The sequence below is a fragment of the Tachypleus tridentatus genome, unplaced genomic scaffold (assembly GCF_004210375.1).
Source record: "Tachypleus tridentatus isolate NWPU-2018 unplaced genomic scaffold, ASM421037v1 Hic_cluster_3, whole genome shotgun sequence".
In the NCBI taxonomy this organism is placed as follows: domain Eukaryota; kingdom Metazoa; phylum Arthropoda; class Merostomata; order Xiphosura; family Limulidae; genus Tachypleus; species Tachypleus tridentatus.
In genome coordinates this window covers 285,810-301,449 of record NW_027467783.1, presented here as the reverse complement: position 1 = coordinate 301,449, position 15,640 = coordinate 285,810, and positions in this window count along the sequence as shown.

Sequence of the window (15,640 nt, the reverse complement as noted above, 5' to 3'; positions counted from 1 at the left end):
ATGTGTACATCTACACTAATGTATTTTAGTAGGATATATCTATAAATGTGTACATCAACACTAATGTATTTTAGTAGGATATATCTATAAATGTACATCAACACTAATGTATTTTAGTAGGATATATCTATAAATGTGTACATCTACACTAATGTATTTTAGTAGGATATATCTATAAATGTGTACATCTACACTAATGTATTTTAGTAGGATATATCTATAAATGTGTACATCTACACTAATGTATTTTTTAGTAGGATATATCTATAAATGTGTACATCTACACTAATGTATTTTAGTAGGATATATCTATAAATGTGTACATCAACACTAATGTATTTTAGTAGGATATATCTATAAATGTGTACATCTACACTAATGTATTTTAGTAGGATATATCTATAAATGTGTACATCAACACTAATGTATTTTAGTAGTATTTTTAGTATATATCTATAAATGTGTACATCAACACTAATGTATTTTAGTAGGATATATCTATAAATGTGTACATCTACACTAATGTATTTTAGTAGGATATATCTATAAATGTGTACATCAACACTAATGTATTTTAGTAGGATATATCTATAACTGTGTACATCTACACTAATGTATTTTAGTAGGATATATCTATAAATGTGTACATCTACACTAATGTATTTTAGTAGGATATATCTATAAATGTGTACATCAACACTAATGTATTTTAGTAGGATATATCTATAACTGTGTACATCTACACTAATGTATTTTAGTAGGATATATCTATAAATGTGTACATCTACACTAATGTATTTTAGTAGGATATATCTATAAATGTGTACATCTACACTAATGTATTTTAGTAGGATATATCTATAAATGTGTACATCAACACTAATGTATTTTAGTAGGATATATCTATAAATGTGTACATCTACACTAATGTATTTTAGTAGGATATATCTATAAATGTGTACATCTACACTAATGTATTTTAGTAGGATATATCTATAAATGTGTACATCAACACTAATGTATTTTAGTAGGATATATCTATAAATGTGTACATCTACACTAATGTATTTTAGTAGGATATATCTATAAATGTGTACATCAACACTAATGTATTTTAGTAGGATATATCTATAAATGTGTACATCTACACTAATGTATTTTTAGTAGGATATATCTATAAATGTGTGCATCTACACTAATGTATTTTAGTAGGATATATCTATAAATGTGTACATCAACACTAATGTATTTTAGTAGGATATATCTATAAATGTGTACATCTACACTAATGTATTTTAGTAGGATATATCTATAAATGTGTACATCTACACTAATGTATTTTAGTAGGATATATCTATAAATGTGTACATCTACACTAATGTATTTTAGTAGGATATATCTATAAATGTGTACATCTACACTAATGTATTTTAGTAGGATATATCTATAAATGTGTACATCAACACTAATGTATTTTAGTAGGATATATCTATAAATGTGTGCATCTACACTAATGTATTTTTTAGTAGGATATATCTATAAATGTGTACATCTACACTAATGTATTTTAGTAGGATATATCTATAAATGTGTACATCAACACTAATGTATTTTAGTAGGATATATCTATAAATGTACATCTACACTAATGTATTTTAGTAGGATATATCTATAAATGTGTACATCAACACTAATGTATTTTAGTAGGATATATCTATAAATGTGTACATCAACACTAATGTATTTTAGTAGGATATATCTATAAATGTGTACATCATCTACACTAATGTATTTTAGTAGGATATATCTATAAATGTGTACATCTACACTAATGTATTTTAGTAGGATATATCTATAAATGTGTACATCTACACTAATGTATTTTAGTAGGATATATCTATAACTGTGTACATCTACACTAATGTATTTTTAGTAGGATATATCTATAAATGTGTACATCAACACTAATGTATTTTAGTAGGATATATCTATAAATGTGTACATCTAACACTAATGTATTTTAGTAGGATATATCTATAAATGTGTACATCTACACTAATGTATTTTAGTAGGATATATCTATAAATGTGTACATCTACACTAATGTATTTTAGTAGGATATATCTATAAATGTGTACATCTACACTAATGTATTTTAGTAGGATATATCTATAAATGTGTACATCAACACTAATGTATTTTAGTAGGATATATCTATAAATGTGTACATCAACACTAATGTATTTTAGTAGGATATATCTATAAATGTGTACATCTACACTAATGTATTTTAGTAGGATATATCTATAAATGTGTACATCAACACTAATGTATTTTAGTAGGATATATCTATAAATGTGTACATCAACACTAATGTATTTTAGTAGGATATATCTATAAATGTGTACATCTACACTAATGTATTTTAGTAGGATATATCTATAAATGTGTACATCTACACTAATGTATTTTAGTAGGATATATCTATAAATGTGTACATCAACACTAATGTATTTTAGTAGGATATATCTATAAATGTGTACATCTACACTAATGTATTTTAGTAGGATATATCTATAAATGTGCATCTACACTAATGTATTTTAGTAGGATATATCTATAAATGTGTACATCTACACTAATGTATTTTAGTAGGATATATCTATAAATGTGTACATCAACACTAATGTATTTTAGTAGGATATATCTATAAATGTGTACATCTACACTAATGTATTTTAGTAGGATATATCTATAAATGTGTACATCAACACTAATGTATTTTAGTAGGATATATCTATAAATGTGTACATCTACACTAATGTATTTTAGTAGGATATATCTATAAATGTGTACATCTACACTAATGTATTTTAGTAGGATATATCTATAAATGTGTACATCTACACTAATGTATTTTAGTAGGATATATCTATAAATGTGTACATCAACACTAATGTATTTTAGTAGGATATATCTATAAATGTGTACATCAACACTAATGTATTTTAGTAGGATATATCTATAAATGTGTACATCTACACTAATGTATTTTAGTAGGATATATCTATAAATGTGTACATCAACACTAATGTATTTTAGTAGGATATATCTATAAATGTGTACATCTACACTAATGTATTTTAGTAGGATATATCTATAAATGTGTACATCTACACTAATGTATTTTAGTAGGATATATCTATAAATGTGTACATCTACACTAATGTATTTTAGTAGGATATATCTATAAATGTGTACATCTACACTAATGTATTTTAGTAGGATATATCTATAAATGTACATCTACACTAATGTATTTTAGTAGGATATATCTATAAATGTGTACATCAACACTAATGTATTTTAGTAGGATATATCTATAAATGTACATCTACACTAATGTATTTTAGTAGGATATATCTATAAATGTGTACATCTACACTAATGTATTTTAGTAGGATATATCTATAAATGTGTACATCTACACTAATGTATTTTAGTAGGATATATCTATAAATGTGTACATCTACACTAATGTATTTTTAGTAGGATATATCTATAAATGTGTACATCTACACTAATGTATTTTAGTAGGATATATCTATAAATGTGTACATCTACACTAATGTATTTTAGTAGGATATATCTATAAATGTGTACATCTACACTAATGTATTTTAGTAGGATATATCTATAAATGTGTACATCTACACTAATGTATTTTAGTAGGATATATCTATAAATGTGTACATCTACACTAATGTATTTTAGTAGGATATATCTATAAATGTGTACATCTACACTAATGTATTTTAGTAGGATATATCTATAAATGTGTACATCAACACTAATGTATTTTTTAGTAGGATATATCTATAAATGTGTACATCTACACTAATGTATTTTTTTAGTAGGATATATCTATAAATGTGTACATCTACACTAATGTATTTTAGTAGGATATATCTATAAATGTGTACATCAACACTAATGTATTTTAGTAGGATATATCTATAAATGTGTACATCAACACTAATGTATTTTAGTAGGATATATCTATAAATGTGTACATCTACACTAATGTATTTTAGTAGGATATATCTATATGTGTACATCTACACTAATGTATTTTAGTAGGATATATCTATAAATGTGTACATCTACACTAATGTATTTTAGTAGGATATATCTATAAATGTGTACATCTACACTAATGTATTTTTTAGTAGGATATATCTATAAATGTGTACATCTACACTAATGTATTTTAGTAGGATATATCTATAAATGTGTACATCTACACTAATGTATTTTAGTAGGATATATCTATAAATGTGTACATCTACACTAATGTATTTTAGTAGGATATATCTATAAATGTGTACATCTACACTAATGTATTTTAGTAGGATATATCTATAAATGTGTACATCTACACTAATGTATTTTAGTAGGATATATCTATAAATGTGTACATCTACACTAATGTATTTTAGTAGGATATATCTATAAATGTGTACATCTACACTAATGTATTTTAGTAGGATATATCTATAAATGTGTACATCTACACTAATGTATTTTAGTAGGATATATCTATAAATGTGTACATCAACACTAATGTATTTTAGTAGGATATATCTATAAATGTGTACATCAACACTAATGTATTTTAGTAGGATATATCTATAAATGTGTACATCTACACTAATGTATTTTAGTAGGATATATCTATAAATGTGTACATCAACACTAATGTATTTTAGTAGGATATATCTATAAATGTGTACATCTACACTAATGTATTTTAGTAGGATATATCTATAAATGTGTACATCTACACTAATGTATTTTTAGTAGGATATATCTATAAATGTGTACATCTACACTAATGTATTTTAGTAGGATATATCTATAAATGTGTACATCTACACTAATGTATTTTAGTAGGATATATCTATAAATGTGTACATCTACACTAATGTATTTTAGTAGGATATATCTATAAATGTATTTTAGTAGGATATATCTATAAATGTGTACATCTACACTAATGTATTTTAGTAGGATATATCTATAAATGTGTACATCTACACTAATGTATTTTAGTAGGATATATCTATAAATGTGTACATCTACACTAATGTATTTTAGTAGGATATATCTATAAATGTGTACATCTACACTAATGTATTTTAGTAGGATATATCTATAAATGTGTACATCTACACTAATGTATTTTAGTAGGATATATCTATAAATGTGTACATCAACACTAATGTATTTTAGTAGGATATATCTATAAATGTGTACATCTACACTAATGTATTTTAGTAGGATATATCTATAAATGTGTACATCTACACTAATGTATTTTAGTAGGATATATCTATAAATGTGTACATCAACACTAATGTATTTTAGTAGGATATATCTATAAATGTGTACATCTACACTAATGTATTTTAGTAGGATATATCTATAAATGTGTACATCAACACTAATGTATTTTAGTAGGATATATCTATAAATGTGTACATCAACACTAATGTATTTTAGTAGGATATATCTATAAATGTACATCTACACTAATGTATTTTAGTAGGATATATCTATAAATGTGTACATCTACACTAATGTATTTTAGTAGGATATATCTATAAATGTGTACATCTACACTAATGTATTTTAGTAGGATATATCTATAAATGTGTACATCAACACTAATGTATTTTTAGTAGGATATATCTATAAATGTGTACATCTACACTAATGTATTTTAGTAGGATATATCTATAAATGTGTACATCAACACTAATGTATTTTTTAGTAGGATATATCTATAAATGTGTACATCTACACTAATGTATTTTAGTAGGATATATCTATAAATGTGTACATCTACACTAATGTATTTTAGTAGGATATATCTATAAATGTGTACATCAACACTAATGTATTTTAGTAGGATATATCTATAAATGTGTACATCTACACTAATGTATTTTAGTAGGATATATCTATAAATGTGTACATCTACACTAATGTATTTTAGTAGGATATATCTATAAATGTGTACATCTACACTAATGTATTTTAGTAGGATATATCTATAAATGTGTACATCTACACTAATGTATTTTAGTAGGATATATCTATAAATGTGTACATCTACATCAACACTAATATATTTTAGTAGGATATATCTATGTGTACATCTACACTAATGTATTTTAGTAGGATATATCTATAAATGTGTACATCTACACTAATGTATTTTAGTAGGATATATCTATAAATGTGTACATCAACACTAATGTATTTTAGTAGGATATATCTATAAATGTGTACATCAACACTAATGTATTTTAGTAGGATATATCTATAAATGTGTACATCTACACTAATGTATTTTAGTAGGATATATCTATAAATGTGTACATCTACACTAATGTATTTTAGTAGGATATATCTATAAATGTGTACATCAACACTAATGTATTTTAGTAGGATATATCTATAAATGTGTACATCAACACTAATGTATTTTAGTAGGATATATCTATAAATGTGTACATCTACACTAATGTATTTTAGTAGGATATATCTATAAATGTGTACATCAACACTAATGTATTTTAGTAGGATATATCTATAAATGTGTACATCTACACTAATGTATTTTAGTAGGATATATCTATAAATGTGTACATCAACACTAATGTATTTTAGTAGGATATATCTATAAATGTGTACATCTACACTAATGTATTTTAGTAGGATATATCTATAAATGTGTACATCTACACTAATGTATTTTAGTAGGATATATCTATAAATGTGTACATCTACACTAATGTATTTTAGTAGGATATATCTATAAATGTGTACATCTACACTAATGTATTTTAGTAGGATATATCTATAAATGTGTACATCAACACTAATGTATATCTATTTTAGTAGGTATATATCTATATATCTATGTGTACATCAACACTAATGTATTTTAGTAGGATATATCTATAAATGTGTACATCAACACTAATGTATTTTAGTAGGATATATCTATAAATGTGTACATCTACACTAATGTATTTTAGTAGGATATATCTATAAATGTGTACATCTACACTAATGTATTTTAGTAGGATATATCTATAAATGTGTACATCAACACTAATGTATTTTAGTAGGATATATCTATAAATGTACATCAACACTAATGTATTTTAGTAGGATATATCTATAAATGTGTACATCTACACTAATGTATTTTAGTAGGATATATCTATAAATGTGTACATCTACACTAATGTATTTTAGTAGGATATATCTATAAATGTGTACATCACACTAATGTATTTTAGTAGGATATATCTATAAATGTGTACATCAACACTAATGTATTTTAGTAGGATATATCTATATGTGTACATCTACACTAATGTATTTTAGTAGGATATATCTATAAATGTGTACATCTACACTAATGTATTTTAGTAGGATATATCTATAAATGTGTACATCAACACTACACTAATGTATTTTAGTAGGATATATCTATAAATGTGTACATCAACACTAATGTATTTTAGTAGGATATATCTATAAATGTGTACATCTACACTAATGTATTTTTAGTAGGATATATCTATAAATGTGTACATCTACACTAATGTATTTTAGTAGGATATATCTATAAATGTGTACATCTACACTAATGTATTTTAGTAGGATATATCTATAAATGTGTACATCAACACTAATGTATTTTAGTAGGATATATCTATAAATGTGTACATCAACACTAATGTATTTTAGTAGGATATATCTATAAATGTGTACATCAACACTAATGTATTTTAGTAGGATATATCTATAAATGTGTACATCTACACTAATGTATTTTAGTAGGATATATCTATAAATGTGTACATCTACACTAATGTATTTTAGTAGGATATATCTATAAATGTGTACATCAACACTAATGTATTTTAGTAGGATATATCTATGTGTACATCTACACTAATGTATTTTTAGTAGGATATATCTATAAATGTGTACATCTACACTAATGTATTTTAGTAGGATATATCTATAAATGTGTACATCAACACTAATGTATTTTAGTAGGATATATCTATAAATGTGTACATCTACACTAATGTATTTTAGTAGGATATATCTATAAATGTGTACATCTACACTAATGTATTTTAGTAGGATATATCTATAAATGTGTACATCAACACTAATGTATTTTAGTAGGATATATCTATAAATGTGTACATCTACACTAATGTATTTTAGTAGGATATATCTATAAATGTGTACATCAACACTAATGTATTTTAGTAGGATATATCTATAAATGTGTACATCAACACTAATGTATTTTAGTAGGATATATCTATAAATGTGTACATCTACACTAATGTATTTTAGTAGGATATATCTATAAATGTGTACATCTACACTAATGTATTTTAGTAGGATATATCTATAAATGTGTACATCAACACTAATGTATTTTAGTAGGATATATCTATAAATGTGTACATCTACACTAATGTATTTTAGTAGGATATATCTATAAATGTGTACATCTACACTAATGTATTTTAGTAGGATATATCTATAAATGTGTACATCTACACTAATGTATTTTAGTAGGATATATCTATAAATGTGTACATCTACACTAATGTATTTTAGTAGGATATATCTATAAATGTGTACATCAACACTAATGTATTTTAGTAGGATATATCTATAAATGTGTACATCTACACTAATGTATTTTAGTAGGATATATCTATAAATGTGTACATCTACACTAATGTATTTTAGTAGGATATATCTATAAATGTGTACATCTACACTAATGTATTTTAGTAGGATATATCTATAAATGTGTACATCTACACTAATGTATTTTAGTAGGATATATCTATAAATGTGTACATCTACACTAATGTATTTTAGTAGGATATATCTATAAATGTGTACATCTACACTAATGTATTTTAGTAGGATATATCTATAAATGTGTACATCTACACTAATGTATTTTAGTAGGATATATCTATAAATGTGTACATCTACACTAATGTATTTTAGTAGGATATATCTATAAATGTGTACATCAACACTAATGTATTTTAGTAGGATATATCTATAAATGTGTACATCTACACTAATGTATTTTAGTAGGATATATCTATAAATGTGTACATCTACACTAATGTATTTTAGTAGGATATATCTATAAATGTGTACATCAACACTAATGTATTTTAGTAGGATATATCTATAAATGTGTACATCTACACTAATGTATTTTAGTAGGATATATCTATAAATGTGTACATCTACACTAATGTATTTTAGTAGGATATATCTATATGTGTACATCTACACTAATGTATTTTAGTAGGATATATCTATAAATGTGTACATCTACACTAATGTATTTTAGTAGGATATATCTATAAATGTGTACATCTACACTAATGTATTTTAGTAGGATATATCTATAAATGTGTACATCTACACTAATGTATTTTAGTAGGATATATCTATAAATGTGTACATCTACACTAATGTATTTTAGTAGGATATATCTATAAATGTGTACATCTACACTAATGTATTTTTAGTAGGATATATCTATAAATGTGTACATCTACACTAATGTATTTTAGTAGGATATATCTATAAATGTGTACATCAACACTAATGTATTTTAGTAGGATATATCTATAAATGTGTACATCTACACTAATGTATTTTAGTAGGATATATCTATAAATGTGTACATCAACACTAATGTATTTTAGTAGGATATATCTATGTGTACATCAACACTAATGTATTTTAGTAGGATATATCTATAAATGTGTACATCTACACTAATGTATTTTAGTAGGATATATCTATAAATGTGTACATCTACACTAATGTATTTTAGTAGGATATATCTATAAATGTGTACATCTACACTAATGTATTTTAGTAGGATATATCTATAAATGTGTACATCTACACTAATGTATTTTAGTAGGATATATCTATAAATGTGTACATCAACACTAATGTATTTTAGTAGGATATATCTATAAATGTGTACATCAACACTAATGTATTTTAGTAGGATATATCTATAAATGTGTACATCAACACTAATGTATTTTAGTAGGATATATCTATAAATGTGTACATCTACACTAATGTATTTTAGTAGGATATATCTATAAATGTGTACATCTACACTAATGTATTTTAGTAGGATATATCTATAAATGTACATCTACACTAATGTATTTTAGTAGGATATATCTATAAATGTGTACATCAACACTAATGTATTTTAGTAGGATATATCTATAAATGTGTACATCAACACTAATGTATTTTAGTAGGATATATCTATAAATGTGTACATCTACACTAATGTATTTTAGTAGGATATATCTATAAATGTGTACATCTACACTAATGTATTTTAGTAGGATATATCTATAAATGTGTACATCTACACTAATGTATTTTAGTAGGATATATCTATAACTGTGTACATCTACACTAATGTATTTTAGTAGGATATATCTATAAATGTGTACATCAACACTAATGTATTTTAGTAGGATATATCTATAAATGTGTACATCTACTCTAATGTATTTTAGTAGGATATATCTATAAATGTGTACATCTACACTAATGTATTTTAGTAGGATATATCTATAAATGTGTACATCAACACTAATGTATTTTAGTAGGATATATCTATAAATGTGTACATCAACACTAATGTATTTTAGTAGGATATATCTATAAATGTGTACATCTACTCTAATGTATTTTAGTAGGATATATCTATAAATGTGTACATCAACACTAATGTATTTTAGTAGGATATATCTATGTGTACATCAACACTAATGTATTTTAGTAGGATATATCTATAACATCATACACTAATGTATTTTAGTAGGATATATCTATAAATGTGTACATCTACACTAATGTATTTTAGTAGGATATATCTATAAATGTGTACATCTACACTAATGTATTTTAGTAGGATATATCTATAAATGTGTACATCAACACTAATGTATTTTAGTAGGATATATCTATAAATGTGTACATCAACACTAATGTATTTTAGTAGGATATATCTATAAATGTGTACATCAACACTAATGTATTTTAGTAGGATATATCTATAAATGTGTACATCTACACTAATGTATTTTAGTAGGATATATCTATAAATGTGTACATCAACACTAATGTATTTTAGTAGGATATATCTATAAATGTGTACATCAACACTAATGTATTTTAGTAGGATATATCTATAAATGTGTACATCTACACTAATGTATTTTAGTAGGATATATCTATAAATGTGTACATCTACACTAATGTATTTTAGTAGGATATATCTATAAATGTGTACATCTACACTAATGTATTTTAGTAGGATATATCTATAAATGTGTACATCAACACTAATGTATTTTAGTAGGATATATCTATAAATGTGTACATCTAACACTAATGTATTTTAGTAGGATATATCTATAAATGTGTACATCATACACTAATGTATTTTAGTAGGATATATCTATAAATGTGTACATCAACACTAATGTATTTTAGTAGGATATATCTATAAATGTGTACATCAACACTAATGTATTTTAGTAGGATATATCTATAAATGTGTACATCTACTCTAATGTATTTTAGTAGGATATATCTATAAATGTGTACATCAACACTAATGTATTTTAGTAGGATATATCTATGTGTACATCAACACTAATGTATTTTTAGTAGGATATATCTATAAATGTGTACATCTACACTAATGTATTTTAGTAGGATATATCTATAAATGTGTACATCAACACTAATGTATTTTAGTAGGATATATCTATAAATGTGTACATCTACACTAATGTATTTTAGTAGGATATATCTATAAATGTGTACATCTACACTAATGTATTTTAGTAGGATATATCTATAAATGTGTACATCTACACTAATGTATTTTAGTAGGATATATCTATAAATGTGTACATCTACACTAATGTATTTTAGTAGGATATATCTATAAATGTGTACATCTACACTAATGTATTTTAGTAGGATATATCTATAAATGTGTACATCAACACTAATGTATTTTAGTAGGATATATCTATGTGTACATCAACACTAATGTATTTTAGTAGGATATATCTATAAATGTGTACATCTACACTAATGTATTTTAGTAGGATATATCTATAAATGTGTACATCAACACTAATGTATTTTAGTAGGATATATCTATAAATGTGTACATCAACACTAATGTATTTTAGTAGGATATATCTATGTGTACATCAACACTAATGTATTTTAGTAGGATATATCTATAAATGTGTACATCTACACTAATGTATTTTAGTAGGATATATCTATAAATGTGTACATCATCACACTAATGTATTTTAGTAGGATATATCTATAAATGTGTACATCTACACTAATGTATTTTAGTAGGATATATCTATAAATGTGTACATCTACACTAATGTATTTTAGTAGGATATATCTATAAATGTGTACATCTACACTAATGTATTTTAGTAGGATATATCTATAAATGTGTACATCAACACTAATGTATTTTAGTAGGATATATCTATAAATGTGTACATCTACACTAATGTATTTTAGTAGGATATATCTATAAATGTGTACATCAACACTAATGTATTTTAGTAGGATATATCTATAACACTAATGTATTTTAGTAGGATATATCTATAAATGTGTACATCTACACTAATGTATTTTAGTAGGATATATCTATATGTACATCAACACTAATGTATTTTAGTAGGATATATCTATAAATGTGTACATCTACACTAATGTATTTTAGTAGGATATATCTATAAATGTGTACATCTACACTAATGTATTTTAGTAGGATATATCTGTAAATGTGTACATCTACACTAATGTATTTTAGTAGGATATATCTATAAATATGTACATCAACACTAATGTATTTTAGTAGGATATATCTATAAATGTGTACATCTACACTAATGTATTTTAGTAGGATATATCTATAAATGTGTACATCTACTCTAATGTATTTTAGTAGGATATATCTATAAATGTGTACATCAACACTAATGTATTTTAGTAGGATATATCTATATGTGTACATCTACACTAATGTATTTTAGTAGGATATATCTATAAATGTGTACATCTACACTAATGTATTTTAGTAGGATATATCTATAAATGTGTACATCTACACTAATGTATTTTAGTAGGATATATCTATAAATGTGTACATCTACACTAATGTATTTTAGTAGGATATATCTATAAATGTGTACATCTACACTAATGTATTTTAGTAGGATATATCTATAAATGTGTACATCTACACTAATGTATTTTAGTAGGATATATCTATAAATGTGTACATCTACACTAATGTATTTTAGTAGGATATATCTATAAATGTGTACATCAACACTAATGTATTTTAGTAGGATATATCTATAACTGTGTACATCTACACTAATGTATTTTAGTAGGATATATCTATAAATGTGTACATCAACACTAATGTATTTTAGTAGGATATATCTATAAATGTGTACATCAACACTAATGTATTTTAGTAGGATATATCTATAAATGTGTACATCAACACTAATGTATTTTAGTAGGATATATCTATAAATGTGTACATCAACACTAATGTATTTTAGTAGGATATATCTATAAATGTACATCTACACTAATGTATTTTAGTAGGATATATCTATAAATGTGTACATCAACACTAATGTATTTTAGTAGGATATATCTATGTGTACATCAACACTAATGTATTTTAGTAGGATATATCTATAAATGTGTACATCTACACTAATGTATTTTAGTAGGATATATCTATAAATGTGTACATCTACACTAATGTATTTTAGTAGGATATATCTATAAATGTGTACATCTACACTAATGTATTTTAGTAGGATATATCTATAAATGTGTACATCAACACTAATGTATTTTAGTAGGATATATCTATAAATGTGTACATCAACACTAATGTATTTTAGTAGGATATATCTATAAATGTACATCTACACTAATGTATTTTAGTAGGATATATCTATAAATGTGTACATCTACACTAATGTATTTTAGTAGGATATATCTATAAATGTGTACATCTACACTAATGTATTTTAGTAGGATATATCTATAAATGTGTACATCTACTCTAATGTATTTTAGTAGGATATATCTATAAATGTGTACATCAACACTAATGTATTTTAGTAGGATATATCTATAAATGTACATCTACACTAATGTATTTTAGTAGGATATATCTATAAATGTGTACATCAACACTAATGTATTTTAGTAGGATATATCTATAAATGTGTACATCAACACTAATGTATTTTAGTAGGATATATCTATAAATGTGTACATCAACACTAATGTATTTTAGTAGGATATATCTATAAATGTGTACATCTACACTAATGTATTTTAGTAGGATATATCTATAAATGTGTACATCTACACTAATGTATTTTAGTAGGATATATCTATAAATGTGTACATCAACACTAATGTATTTTAGTAGGATATATCTATAAATGTGTACATCTACACTAATGTATTTTAGTAGGATATATCTATAAATGTGTACATCAACACTAATGTATTTTAGTAGGATATATCTATGTGTACATCAACACTAATGTATTTTAGTAGGATATATCTATAAATGTGTACATCTACACTAATGTATTTTAGTAGGATATATCTATAAATGTGTACATCTACACTAATGTATTTTAGTAGGATATATCTATAAATGTGTACATCTACACTAATGTATTTTAGTAGGATATATCTATAAATGTGTACATCTACACTAATGTATTTTAGTAGGATATATCTATAAATGTGTACATCTACACTAATGTATTTTAGTAGGATATATCTATAAATGTGTACATCTACACTAATGTATTTTAGTAGGATATATCTATAAATGTGTACATCTACTCTAATGTATTTTAGTAGGATATATCTATAAATGTGTACATCAACACTAATGTATTTTAGTAGGATATATCTATGTGTACATCTACACTAATGTATTTTAGTAGGATATATCTATAACTGTGTGCATCTACACTAATGTATTTTAGTAGGATATATCTATAAATGTGTACATCTACACTAATGTATTTTAGTAGGATATATCTATAAATGTGTACATCAACACTAATGTATTTTAGTAGGATATATCTATAAATGTACATCAACACTAATGTATTTTAGTAGGATATATCTATAAATGTGTACATCTACTCTAATGTATTTTAGTAGGATATATCTATAAATGTGTACATCAACACTAATGTATTTTAGTAGGATATATCTATAAATGTGTACATCTACACTAATGTATTTTAGTAGGATATATCTATAAATGTGTACATCTACACTAATGTATTTTAGTAGGATATATCTATAAATGTGTACATCTACACTAATGTATTTTAGTAGG